The sequence below is a fragment of the Neopelma chrysocephalum genome, unplaced genomic scaffold (genome assembly GCF_003984885.1).
Source record: "Neopelma chrysocephalum unplaced genomic scaffold, ASM398488v2 Primary Assembly neopelma1_44, whole genome shotgun sequence".
Classification (NCBI taxonomy): domain Eukaryota; kingdom Metazoa; phylum Chordata; class Aves; order Passeriformes; family Pipridae; genus Neopelma; species Neopelma chrysocephalum.
Genome location: NW_020897703.1, coordinates 15535789 through 15551100, shown reverse-complemented (window position 1 = coordinate 15551100; position 15312 = coordinate 15535789). Strand labels below are relative to the sequence as shown.

Here is a 15312-nt window from a genome sequence, read left to right as displayed (position 1 = left end):
CAGGAACTGGTGGGGTGAGGGGTAGTAAGAAATTATTTGGCTCACAGCTGAACTTCCTATTTAACCACAGGGATGATCAAATTAAGTCAAGGTCAAGTATGTGACAGAGCAGCTGTGCCACGCAGCAAATGAGGACTACTGGTGTGTATATATATAGCAATGCTGTTTTGATTTTCTAACTCACCATTCATGTCTTGCAATTCAAAGCTGCTGCAGGAGAGAGAAAGTGGCCTCCTGCACTCTCAGCCTTTACTTTGAGTTCTACAGGTTCAGCTCCTTCCCAGGCTGCTTGAAGCCCTCATGGTGGAGCAGCCCCTTAGCACTCACTACATCACTTCAGCCCAACTCTTGTCTACAAGGAAAATTTTGCAGCTGTCCAACACGGCAACTGCTAACCAACTAACCTTCCCCCCACTGAAAGAGAGATATTTAAATCTCCCTAACAGAATAAATGACTGGACCTGAAATAATGTTCTTGCCCACAGAAAACTTTATTCTCAGATGTCACTCATCTAGAACTCTTACTAACAAACAGATGCTTTCAACATAGAGTGGTTTGTAATGCTTTGGCTTAATAATCTTGATTTTCCTGTTTCAGTAAATGAAAATAAATTGATTTACAACAGTTAATGCACAGGTACTGAAAACAGTGGCTGTAATTTTTTTGATACCCATCTGTCCTCCTCTTATTCCATCTGTTTCCTTCACTCATTGCACTGGAATCCAGCTTCACAAAATGAAATCCAAGCTCTTTCATGTAGCACAGTGTAAGTTACCTAGTTACCCAGCTGAAAGACATTTCAAAATAAATCACTCTCCTTATACTCTGTGGAAGGCAACAGACAGATTTTTTTGGTTAATGTATGTCTGAGCAATCTTTCTTTCAACAAAATATAAAACTGTCAGTAAATTTCTTCTGATTTCAGATGGTGCATTTCAAAATAATAGCGTAACGGCTCACCATTTTAATCAATTATTGAGTACGCCTTGGGGATTTTCCACCAATTCCACTTGATGCTGCTTTTAAAATGGTAAGTACCTACATAACTGTATGATTTATAGACTGGCTTAGATCTTTATAGCTAATACAACAGTATAAGTGCACACAATCATATGATTTAATTGGATTATATAGCCTTTATTAAACTGTGTTGACTGACTTTTTTATTCTTCAACAGTTCTTTGGCCTGTTAGTGATTAAAGATTTGGATTTGAGTCTTTACACTAGATGTAAGTGTTTAACAGGAAAAGAAAACCTAAGAAAGCCCTCCTCTCTTACAATCAAAAATCGAAGATACAATATAAGGGCTGAAAATAACTTTTCGAGAAATTTTGCATAGCACAAATACAAAAGCCACTACTAAAACCCATATGTTCTATGGAATACTATAAACAAAGGATATTTCCGCTATTATCTAATCTTTAAGGCAGTGTGGTAAGTGAGGTCATTCAAAGGTCAAGAATGGGGGGGCTCTGTTGCTCTATAAGAGGGCTCACACTTTAAATATGTCAGTGTTCATGGTGCCTTTAATTTCTACACTAATGATATCTAGAATACCTACATGCCTTTAGTTTATGCATTTACCACTTCTTTATTAGCATCACATTAAAAGGGAATAGTTACATTTTATTTGTGCTACAAAGGTCTTTTAACTGATATTGATTTTATACAGAATAGAATATTCAAGAATACTAGCATACAGAATACAGTTCACAGGAACATGCATTTAAACACCCAACTTTGTTATTAGGGTGATAGTAACTCTACTTATCACTTCTTTTTTTAATTCAATGCATTATTTTATTAAAATTTCAGTAGCATAACTGCCTGAAAGAATTTTATTTAGTCAAAAGCAATCTCTCTCTTGAGATATAGAAGTGTTTATAATGTAGGGGAACTTAGAAATATGTAGTGAGAACTTAAGTTGGAAACAAAATATTTTTTCAAGACGAAAAATGGAAACAAGCCCTGGTAAGAGCACTTTTGTAAAACAGAACTTTCATATTACAGATCCATTATTGTGACATAGGTGACTAAAAAAATGAGGTTTGCAATTCTTTTAATCTTCATATAAGCCCATTTTTCCTTTCTGTAGCTGAGTTTGAAGCACTTACAAATGAAAGCAAAAAACAAATGACTGGTGTTAATCATACAGAAAAAAATAAGAGTCTATATGCCTCCTGTAGTCCTTTAAAAAGCATTAATATTTGCATAAAGCTAAAGGACAAAAACTCTTACATGCGAAAACATGTATCTTTCAGACATCTGCTAGCTACTTACCTTGGTCTGCTCCATAAATAGAAACTAATTATGGAGAGACTAAAAATGCCCTAGGAAATAAGGGGCAATCACTCAAAATGGTGTGAGTAAATCTGTATCATACAGATACATATTTAACACATAAATCTCTTTAGTATAATCTTCCTCCTTTTACAAGCAATAGTTAAACTTCCACTAACTACATCAAAGCAGAATCAGCGTTGATGCATTTGTTCACTAGTAATATTTCCGGCCCTGTAAAGTATCAATATCAACTGTGAATGGCAGAACTGTAAAGATTCTAGTGAAAAAAGTATTCAGTCCTGTAAATTAATGCCTGAGCTCTGACTTTTAAGTGAAGACAGAGATCAGCAAGTCAGCTGCTGCTTATATTGCTTTCTTTTTCATAATCAAAAAACCAGAGGCTTGGGGAGTGCTTAGTAACCTAATCCTTTTCAGGAATTTGATATGTTTTCTTTTAACGTATATTTATAACAAAAGTAGGAAAATAAAATTAACTTTAGAAACAAGCTATATTTGAAACGTCAACACTGATACAATATAGGGGTCAGCAGTGAGGTTGAAATCTCAAATTGATATGCTGAGTCGATTCCACCAAGGTGGGTGTTAGGGCTCCTCAGTTTCAAAGGGTACCTCAGCTGTTGGTTTTGGACAGTAATGTTTCACAGACTTACTGCAGAAGTGCATATCAAGCAGTTTCTTAGAGCAAATAGCAACGTCTATATATATTGGCAAAAGGAGGCTGGCGAAGGACAAAACAGAAGGCACTTCACCCAGTCAGAGCTGGAGAGCATCATTAGAGGGACTGAAATGGACCTGGGTCAGGAAAGTTATTTTCCTTGAGAAAGGGAAGGAAGAGGTGGCTGGATGGAGCCACTGAAGTCAGCCAAATTAAAAGCTGCATGCTGGATTTCACAAAGTTAAACAAACTGTGTCCTTCATTTTTAGGCATCTGCATTAAAGGAAGGGAGATTAAGAAGCCTGAAATGATTATCCTTCACAAGCAGAGTCACTCAGGAATCTGATCTGTATGATTGCAGACACTTGTGAACATTAATTCACCAGGATACAGCACTGAGCTATAATTCACATAGTTTTAGCACCACGCAGCAACCCAGCAGTCAAAAAATGTGTCCCATTAGAACAGTGTACAAACTGCCAATTTGCTATGCTGCTTTACAAAATCATAATGGGAGGAAATATCTTTAGGTTTGCCTCAACCTACCATCTGCCTACAGAAAAAGGCAAAATGCATTAATTTACTTACAACATTTTGCCAGCCAAGTAGCAGCCATTAAGTGTTATCCCTTCACCTTAAAAGGGACCATTCTATATCCCTTCAGTGTTGGCATATACATTTTCTGTGACCAAAGCAACTGACTATTTATCAGTGTGCAAAAAAGCACAGCCTAGGGTGGAATACACAACCCAGTGCCCATACTCCCTGTTTGCTATATACTGCTATCCTGATGTGCAGAATATTTGCACAAATACAGGGAACCCTCAATGGCACAGGAGGCAGCACTTGCAGCCTAGAGCAGTCCTAGTCTGTGCCTTCAGAGGCCTATTTCACAGCAGCTGGATGTTAACCTAAATAGCATTTACCTGAGTTTCAAATAAATTACACATTCTTAGTCGTAACTTCCTGATTCAGAGCACAACAGCACTATCACTTTGGTGTATCCTAAAGCGAGGGCAAAATGAGTTGTGTAAGGAAGTCTAAGTGATGCACTGGGAATGCTAAATGAGAAACACAGATAATCGTTTAAAGAAAAAGCAGTTAGATCACAGAGAATGCATTTAAGTAGTTACAGCAGCAATTATTTAATTTCCAGCTACTCAAGACTATGAGACCACAACTTGAAAATTTATTCAATTACTTTTGGTTTGTAGACAGGTGCTGAACTACAGGATTTTATTTTTCCATGGTTAACTGATCAGAACATGCTTTTCATTCATTCTTGATTTTTAGATTTTACTGTTAATGCAGGAAATCTGCATAATACTGAAAGCTGAAGGGGCAGTGTCAAATAAATGGAACTTAACATCAAAATAGCAGGGCCTGTTGCAGTTTTTGGTATCTTTTTATATTTAATTACCTGAAAACTTCACTTCAGAATATTAATTCACTGACAAATAACATATTCATTAACACAAAATTATGATTGTCTGTGGTGTTTCATATTCTTCCAGAAGGCTAACTTCAAAAACATAGAAACTTTGGAGGGGGAGGGTGGCAAGAAGGAAACAAACTGAAAAAACCTTAGCTTACCTTACCAAAAGCAAAATTCCCTGTTCAAACTCAAACTGAATGGCATCTTGAAGGCAAGAATAGAACAGGGATTACATGAAGCAAATTGTGTGAATGATGACTTGAGGAACATGGCAAAGAAAAAGAGGAGAATCCTCAAGGTGGGAGATACAAACGAACCAAATATCTGCATTAATTCAAAGAAAACATGGAAAATGTTGACAATGTGTTTACATAGCCTTTTCAAAGAAAGACAAATAAATAGAATCTATGAATCATCAAAGGGATATGCCTTTTTCTTTTCTCCCCACCTTCTGCATCATCAAGTTCAGCGTTATCAGTAGGATATATTTTACTTTCTCAAATAAAGTTAAGAACAGCAGCCCTGATGCCATGAGCATGGCAATACCGCTCAGCTGTGCCTGGTCTCTCTGCTACTGAATAATCTATTGTAGTCAATGTATTAAAGAACAAACCCAATACCGTTTTCATGATGGCAACCTGAGGAGCTATACTAAAATTACATTTAATTATGTATGTGTATGCAGGGGTTAGCCCTCTGTAGAGGGCGGCATGAAATTGCTCTTCAGTTTGCTAGGCAGACAAAACCAAACTGCAGCTAATCATAATGGTGATGTCTCCAGTGCAAAGCAAAAAGGTGAAATTTCGTTTTACTCAAGCATCATATCTCATAGAAAGAAAGAGCTTTTCCTCGTTTTACTTACACAAGTTTAAATGACGCTGATATCCATCCATACAAAAATGAGCACTGAATGCTGTCATGTTACAGGAGAAATGCAGAAGTGTGCGAGAAACATATATAGGCCCAGTTCTCCATAATGTCAAGCTTGCTTATTGCTCCATGATAACCGCTGGATGTATAATGAAATGCACCTTGCTAATGGCCACTCTATTGCTTTCTTTACTGTGCCAAAGCACTTATAGTTAAGGCACAACTCGGTAGCTCAGACAGGAACTTTTGTTCTCTTCTGGTCAGGCTACTACAGCCACCTATTTTCTATGTATTGGATTAATTCTTTGCCTGTTGACTTTCTCCCTTCTTTTCAGACACTGTAAAAGGTTTTGGCTGGGACAGAGCTAGTTTTCTTCATAGCAGTTTGTATGGTGCTGTATTTTGTACTTGTGGCCAGAACAGTGTTGACAGCATCCAAGCCACCTCTGTTTCTCACGCCGCCCCACCACTGAGTAGACTGAGGGTGCTTGAGGAATTGGGTGGGGGACACAGCCAGGGGAGCTAAACCCAAATGAGCAGAGGAATATCCCACACACACCACATTACATCAAGCTGATCAATAAAGCTGGGGGAAAGAAAGGGGAAGGAGGGAAGGTCTGAGTAAGAGTGTTTGTCTTCCCCAGTAACTGTTATGAACAATGACACCCTACTTTCCTTGAAATGGATAAATAGCTGCCTACCAGGGTTAACCCACAACTGACACAAAATACCCAGTTATTAGATTTAGTAGGAGTAGATTTATGCCTCTATTGTCCTTTTTGCACACCTTTTTTCTTCACTTATTAACAGAAAACTGAATGCATTTAATAAGAGTTAGAACTAAAAAAAAGCAAATGTCAGGCTTCTATAAGGTCATAAAATATGTTTAGCTCTGGCAAGTTTGTGTAGAGAAAACATACCATGAATAGAAGAGGTCTGGACTGTATCATCTATCTAAGTTCATTTACACTTCTGCCTCCATTTCATTCCTACAGACCATGTCATCTAATTACTCTGTTTTACAAGTTTCTTGAAATATATTTCTATAGCCAGGAGTATTAGTTGTGCTTATTTTGTCTGTTACAACAAAAAGGACAAAAATCACACAAAAAGATATGCACAGAAGCAAATAACTCTTAGTTTCAATCACGTCCTAAAAGACAAAAGCTAATCCACTGCACTGATAGAATAAGAATGGTTTAGACTCACATATATGATAAAAATCATCTCAATAATATTTCATTATTGAACAAACCCAAATTAAAAAAATACATTACATATTTTGACACAGAAATATAATGGTTAAAATTGCATAAGCCTAACTAGGTCTGAACTCCCACTGATTTCCATATGAAGTTGTGGAGTTTTGTACTTTTGTCTCTGAAAATATACACCTATTGGAAATAAGGTATTTTGCAAAATGTTTTTTGATTCCCTAACTTTATTTTCTTAAGACTATGTTAATTTTGTGTCCAAAAGACTGTTCTAGGACATCAAGAAAATATGCACAAAGATAAATTTATTCTGTTCTTGAATTTAATCAGTTAATATTAAGTGCCATATTAGTGAATAACAAACATTTTGTGTAGACCAAAACCCATTTTTCTGTTAGAATTGCATTAGAGACACAATGTTAGATTTTGCTAATGCATCAAGAGTTAAGCTCAGGGAAAGATCAATAATGTATTATTGATTGCAAAATTAAAATATTTTTTCACACTTTCATTAAGCCAATATAAGACCTCTGGAATTTATCTTTGCAGATGGCCAGCCTGTCTTCTGTAACAACATAATTTTGCAGAGAAGAATCATTTGATGAATGATTAAAACACCGAAGCAAAAAGTCATTAAGAGAGAGGTAGCAAATGTTTTGTGCTTCTGTCAATTTATTTTTTCTCCAGGAGTAAAAAACACTTCACAAAACAAATTTAAATCTCTGGAGAGTAAAATATGCTAGTAAAAAAAAACCAAACAATCCTGCGGATGTAAAATTATAGTATACGGACATGACTTCTTCAGAGGCAAAGCAGACAAGCTGACTAGATGACACATGTGGCACAATGTCAGTGCAGAAATAAATTGAAAAAAAAAAACAAACAACTCTAACTCACCATTTGAACTACATTCCAGCTTGAAAACTGCTGGCAGACATAAGCATTTTGCCTCTGAATTTGATCAAGTGGACTTCAAATACAAGAAAAGTATGACATCATTAGGAAGTCTAGTGTTTCTTTTCAATTTATAGCTCTTAAGTTTTGTTCTTAGCAATTCTAGCACATTTTTAGGTTCAAATAGAAAGAAAAACCTGCCTTTGCAAAACTTCAGTCCTATAGGAACACCAAAATACTTCTGAAAATGAACTTGCCTTTGAAACAACTTTGGATCTTTAAGGTGAAACACACAATGTCTGTCTTGCACATTAGTATCTGCTCAGTTTAGGGAAAAAACAGCAGCCAGAACATTATGAGCTAAGAAAGCTGTTTGCAACTTTAATAATGCACTAGTACTTTGATCTTCATAATATATTAATTTATCTATTTGTGTTTGAAGTTATAGATGAATGAATATATTAGATTTTTTTTGCATGTATGTGGATTATCTTGACAATCAATTCACAAAAAAAGGAAGCTTGGGACCTAAGGGGTACATTTTCAAAGCTTAATACAGGAGGTACACTCATTGATCCTATTAATGAATAATAGGATAAGTGTACACACCACTTATAAGTGGCTTTTTAAAAGTTCCAAATTTAGACTAAACTTAGGAAACAGATGAAATTTTAAAAAATGCTAGTAACATGTCAACCAGTGATTATTCCTTTCTATTCATGTATAAGCTGCTCAGGAGTACTTTTATGTCTTTGTTAGAATTACCGCTTCTGGGAAGTGGTAATTCTAAGGCGGATTTTATTGTTTTGGCTACTAACATAGAAAAGTTCCTGTCCTGCTGACTCTTCTATTTCTTCTTTCCATGTTGTAAAAATCAGCACCCTGATATCCCCATAAAAGATACAACACAGCATAACTGTGTCCTCTATATTAAAGAGGACATACAAGTTAATGAAACATAGGATCAGCATTTCTCTGACTGCCTGCACATCTTCTGGTTGCCGAGCTACAAAATACATTCAAACTTTTTGGGTTTTCATATATGAAAATAGCTTTCAGGGAAAATGTCCAAACAAATATCTGTGGATGAGAATTTTTTGTTTGTTTACAGAACAGACACTACATCATGAAGATCAAACTTTTTCACTTCATCTCTCACTGGCAATCTAAACTCCACATGTTCAGTTGCCTGAGGACCTGCCTTTCTTATCTCTTTAATCTTGACAAAAGGACCATAAAATGCATCAGGTAAAGGCAGTTTTCACAGTTACTGTGCAAGGCCACCTTATTAGGAAACAAATCAAAACCACACGTTCATTCCGCACAAACTGCAAAACAGTTTCCATACAAAATTGATTTTAGCCCAAGTAAAGTAACACCAAAAAAAGATTCTGTCAAGAAAAAAAAAAGTCAGCTATGAATCAGCTCAGATATAAACTAGCTGACATTCCTTCCGGGTGTCTTGTGTACCCATCATACCCTGTAGAATACTTTCAGGCTGAGATATCTTGAACCATTAACTGTTTTCACCTAGAAGAATATGCATTAGCAATATCTGATAAAAGCCTTTGAAGAAAAATAATCGAAGCAAAAGTTGGACACATGATTAATTCTCCTTTTATCTTGGACAAAGTACGATGGTGACATTACTGCACAGGACTAATGCTGCTATTTTTCAGCAAAGCATGAGCATTTCTACCACCACCAGTAAATATTCTCAAATCCAAACACAGGGACTTTACATGAAAACCAACTATTTCCCAACATACATGATAGAAATCCTATTTACAGAAAAACTCCAGAAAAAATGAGAGAGAAAATTTAAACCAATTCAACACTGACAGAAAAAGGCACATTTTCGATGTAGTAGTAACTGCACATCCTTCAAGCTTTTCAGTTTTAGAGATAAAAGTGCAATTGAATGTTTTTAATTCTATGCAGGTGATTATTTTTATTCCTGTAAAACTAGCACAAAAATTACCTAAACTGTCACATAACTTGTATCTTCTTGTTTATGCCATAATTTTCTATGCATTGTAAAGGGGCAAGACCATCACTTATGATTTCTATTGACAGGTATGAAATTAATCTTAATCACAGTGTTCTGAATGTCTCCTACTACGCAAGCTCAAAGCTGAAGTCTGAAGCCTAGTTATTTTGGACACTACAAGACAATGATACTGAAACACAAAAGTAAACTGAGTTTGGATTAATACCTACCCAATTACACAACAGTCTTTGTGAAATACCATCAAAAGATATGTCCTCCCCCAGAATAATAGCAAATGCTCTGGGAAATTGAGAAGTGTTTAACAATTCTGTTTTTCTTCTTGGTGCACCTGGTGTAGTTCTGAATGTACAATGTATCTAGAGCATCTGTGGGTGAAACAACCAAACGGCAGAACAACGACGAACCCAGGGAGTCACCCAAGCAGAGCCCTGTGTCACACTTCCACCCAGGCAGCAAAGTGACTACACAGCGGCCAGGGATGGGCCATTCACCAATTATACCCTCAGTTTCAAGCACCCTTTAATTAATAATTAATAACATTCAGAGCCCAAACCTTGCTTATTCCCAGCTTGCAATGAGAGTTATCTTGTTGTTTCCATCTATTCAAAACACTGAAGCTACAAAGATGAAACATTGGCTCATATCAGGCCTTCTTGCCAATATATGGAAATGGCTTAAGCTCATATCCCAGATCTAATATTTCTGAAGAAAACAGAATCGGACGTATTAGCTTTAAGGGGACAGACTATAACCATAGAATTAAAATAGCATCAGAGCATGATAGGCAAGTAAGGAAAACATTTCCCACCACAGTGACTGAACATGCTGAAGGTGCTGCTGAGACACCTTTGTGAGCAGGGGGATTAGGAATGGGAACATTTAACATCTTTAATCTTTCTTGATTTGCCTGATTACCTTGTTTTGGGGGTTTTTTTGCTATTTTCTAATAATTTTAAACTTATAATGCTACTTCATGTCTCCATAGAGCCAATATTCCTGTTTTGCACAGATTATTAGTTGTTCAGAAAGGTGTTTGAAACTGTCTGCACAGGCTCCTTGATGCAAAAAGTTGGGTTAGTATCACACAAGTCACTAATGGAACAGTGACTCAGAATAAAAGTATTGATTAAAAATAGCTTGATAACATTGTGGTTAACCATAATGTATATGTCCTACCTCACGGAAGCTTCTGGCAGATGCTTGGTCATGTTTACTGGAAAAGTTTTAAATTTTATATAGTTAGGTATATTTCTATTTTGCAAACAGACAGGATAAGAGATGAAGGAAATTCCTTGATAAAGGAAGATAAACTAAATAGAATTAAAATTCAGAGGAAGGTAATCTGTAAGTTACTTAAATGCACACTAGTCAATACTTGCAATTATAATAATAATCTTTTAATTTACTTCAGAGTTATGTCAATATTAGGTTTCATTTTACTGCACGTGTACGCCGTTAAAAATAGCAAAATATCCATAACAGTCTTTGTACACGTTATTAGAGAAAAGGTCTTTCTTTTCCTTCCATATGTAGTATCAAGGTATTAATATGAGCTCTGTATGTCATCACATAGCACATTTATTGTACCTCTAGCTACATATATAGTGCATAAGTAGCTCATACAAATCAGATAAATGGTTCCAGGGATCAAACTTCACCCACTGCATGCTAGGATTCTGTCAATCAAGGTGCTAAGAATCAGCCATTATAAATCTATTCTATTAAAATGTAAACCACAAAGAACTTCAATGTTCTGTATGTATTTCAGGAGGATCATAGCATCCAAAAGAATTAAACGATAAGGCAAGAGGTACCAACATGCAAGTGACTTGATGTTTAGGCTACTCAATGAGCTGCAATTTTTGAGCATTTGCTACTCTTATCAGTCATCAAGTTTGTCTAAATGCACAGATTAGAAATTGCATTACCCAAATTATGCTGTAATGCACCTCAAAGACATTTGCTTCACTGTGAAGGAATGCAGAAGGTATTTGAAAAAGGCTTTTAGTTGACTTAGCAAACATGACAAAGGCATGGTGAGGTTACAGGGTAGCTGGTCAAGGCTGTTACAAGGAGTTAGACAAAGGTCTGTTCTAACATCCTTAAGAAGTCCATGAAAAGCAAAATATGGCCTCACACACAAGCAGTAGTTGAGAAGCATGACCAGGTATAGCTAGGTACTCTAGCTCAACTATAAATTGAGATTGTCAAGAGAAATAAGTGGCATATCTGATTTATAATGCATAAATGAGAAAGGGAGGAGTAAAAGGCAATGGACAACTGCTAACACTGCATAGCCAAAAGACACTATAAACACAATAAAAATGTATATTAGAACAGTCTGGGATACAAGAAAAAGAGATTAAAATATTGTTGCACTCTTTTTTTCATGTGAGGGTTTCACAATTGCAGTAGCTGAGCACTAGGTTATACAAGATTCCTACTGACTTCAACGGTTTCAATTTGGGCAATGTTCTTTCTGGAATTTTTGTGGCATTTTACAGTCCACTGTAAGATGCTGAGTTACCTTTATTGTTTCTCTTCTTGGTTTTTACTTAAATAAAGCCACTCATTTAGTTAAATCCAAGCATTTCAACGGTCGTTATGACTCTCTTAAGACACTGGAGTGCTGTTTTTGCTATCATTAAAACCCCAACTATTTATTTGGAATTTAAAAATAATAATTAAAAACCCCAACACAACTCAACAATTCTCTCCTGCTATCAATATGTGGCTAATATTTCTCAGATCCTTGCAAATATGTACATACAAATTTTACTTTTTAGAGAATAATAATTCAGGATATTTCTTACAACATGCAAAAAATAAATTGGCTTAATTAGAATTGTGCTTTTCCATTGATGAGGATTTTTCTCACTGGTCTGAACCATGTACTGTGAAGAATTATGCATGTCAAGATAAGAGTTTATGTAATTACCTATGAGTATTTATATGGTTGGAAGTTTATATAAATACCTATGCTGAAACTGATAACCATGGAGTTTTCTGGACATCACCATGGCATCACACAACCATCCAGTTTTGCAGAACATTCAGAGTATGTCAGAAAACTTCTGATAAGTGGAAAGCTTTGATATTAGACATTCCTGGTTAATAGTTGCCTAATAGTTCACATAAATATGAAGCTATGTGTCTCTAACTATAGCATTCAAAAGCTAATAATTATCTAGTCTTGTCAAAGTTAGAAAGACCCTGGTAAAAGGCAAGGAAATAGATTTTTACATCCCACACAGAACTTCCCATCCTAGAGCACCTAAAACCACACAACCACACCTATGACTGTATCACCATACAGTTAAAAAGGAATTGGGAAATTCTGTCATGTGACAATCATATATATGTAGTAAGGTGGAAAGAAAAGACAGCTCATGTCAGTCAAACTATGCACAAAGTAAAACTTCTCGAGCAGGTATTTGTGTAACCAATGCTTCTACTTAAATGTAAGAAGGGCTAAGGCTTGAACTAAAGCAAATGCATATTTCAGTTCATTTCAAGTTGCAGAAAAAGTTGAGATAAAGAACATCTGTTGGGGTCACGGAACCAGAAAAAGATGTCCTCAGTAATATCCCAGTCTTAGAGCAACTGCAATACTCATTGCACCATTAAACCCACATTTTAAAAGATCACTGACGATAATTAAAAGCAAAACCGAGGATCTCATTTTTTAGATGCCTGGAGCACCATTCACTCAAGATAGTAACAACCATGGTACTCTGCAACTGAGCTGGTCTGAATTTTTCATACTAGTCACAACAAAATTAGACCAAAAGTCAGACTTTAATTTTCTAGAAGTCTCCTTCACTAAAGGTTATGTATAGCTGCGAGCAGCTCAGTGTGAAATAGAACTTATGTAGAACTGGGTAAGCAACTACTGTTTATTTTGAGAAATTGAAAATTTTGTCCTAAAAAAAATTCAACCTAGCGTATTCCTATTTAAAAAAAAAGTCACAATTCAAGCTATTACAAATGTTTAGTTTGAGCACTAATTCTTTTCATGCTGAGGACTGAATTTTAAAAATCAATAAAAAAGCTTATTTTCTACTCTAAGATGTAATTTTGAACTTAGAAACAAGAATATCCTGTATGAAGAATTTTAAATCAAAGCCAAATCATTCTCAGAAAAATACACATTGCACACATAAATAAAATAGAACATCTTAATGAAATATTTATTTGGGAAAAAAAATTCAGTGAGATAAAAGTGATTACATTTGTGGTAGCTTCACACAACATTCGTTTCTGAATAAAAGGATGGAGAGGCAGTATTGTCTGGTGAGTGGTTAATGGTATTATCTTTCTATATACCCAATCTTTATCTATACCTACTTATCTTTACTCTTAATGAATACAAAATATTTGTAAACTTAGTTTGGCATTTTCCTAGTGCAAATATTTCAGCACTGATTCAGCATTGCCCAAATTTGTCACCTCTGTTGTTTTCTATAGAACAATTGATGGCCAGAAACCTCAAAATCTTAATAACCCTACTACGAACAAAGCTGTAGCATTCATAGCTTCTTAGTATTTTATAATCCCGTTCAGGTATATAACTGCTTATTATTTGACTGTAATGAAATTATGGAATGACAGGTCCTTTTACAGATAATGAGAATGAATAATTCTCTGAATAAAAGGTTTGCAACACACTCAGACTTTGTATTTAGTAATGCTTAGCCCAAAAACAATCAACAAAAATATTGATCCATAGCTAAATGTCATTGAGAATGTCAGAGGAGCCTTTGTACAGCAAAAGCACAATCTGCCTTATGTATTTGAAATCCCAGGCAGGACTGAAAAAACATAACACAAGAGTTTTTCATCTTCTTGTGAAAGTTCCAGCACATTTAAAACAATCACTCGTAACAGTAAATCAAAATCTTTCAGTATTGCTTGTTGAAACTGACTTTCAAGAGAGAGGGTGAACAAAAAGACCTTTTAAAATAAGTTTTAGGGAATATATAAATTGTCTGAACACTGCCACGGACAATCAGTTTTAACAGCATATGCCCAACAGCCTAGTATGGTTACTTGCTGTTCTGGGAGCCTGCCAAAGGAAGAGATCCATCCAGAAATTACGAGGGGAAAAAACCTCCAGAGGAAATGGGCAACAACACATAACTAACATACATCTCTATCTATTTTAAAGCCTTCATTCAGCATCCATCATCATAAAATCAGTGTTCCTGATGCATCTTCATTTTAATAGAGAAATATTTTTTTAAAAGCCTGAAATTCCCTGTCTATTGACAAACTGTACAGAAACGCATATAAGATTTATCCTACTATGCAACTTTCAGAGGAGCATCTGAGAATTATTAATTACATAAGCATCACTGAACCATTGAATGATATAAGACCACCTAAGTTTTTTAGATAGAGAAGAGCAGAGGCCATAAACCAAATCAGCAGGAAAGCCTACAGCACAATTCATGTCTCCTAAAATATACTCCTGTTTTAGCTTTTAGGAAGTGTTTCATTGGCGAATAATATTTGTTAAAGCAGCAGCTATGTCCCTTTTTCAGATTAATATTTCTGACAGACATTGGCAAATCTGGTTACCAAGGTTCAGTTTACTATTTAATAAAGAGCTTTCGTGAGACGAGCTTGAGCAGTACCTACCCAGACTCTTTGTAAATAAAGCTGTGTCTGCCCTGACAGAGCCCGGCATGGGTGTGTGCAATAAGCAGGGTTCTGGTTCAGCCACTAAGAGGAAATCTTCAATACCTAAAAACAGCAGGCCACAATGGCATTTCAGGTGCTCAGCCCAGAACCAAAGAATCCAGCATGCAGCTGGCAGACAGCTTAGTTTTCATGGGACTCACAAGTTGGTCTCTTCTCTTCCTACTCCCACACCTTCACCACTCCTCACATCATGAAATGCAGCCCTATGGCTTTTCACTGTAACCA

At 35.8% G+C, this 15312-nt stretch overlaps 1 protein-coding gene across 1 annotated transcript in view; it reads left to right on the top strand.

Annotated features, from left to right (window-relative positions):
• The first annotated feature begins 810 nt into the window (after positions 1 to 810).
• Positions 811 to 15312, top strand: part of B3GALT1 (beta-1,3-galactosyltransferase 1) — a 56737-nt gene continuing 42235 nt past the window's right edge. The window contains exon 1 of the mRNA XM_027678675.1: positions 811 to 1031. The gene's annotated coding sequence lies outside the window, so the exon portion shown is untranslated. The remainder of the gene's footprint in view (positions 1032 to 15312) is intronic.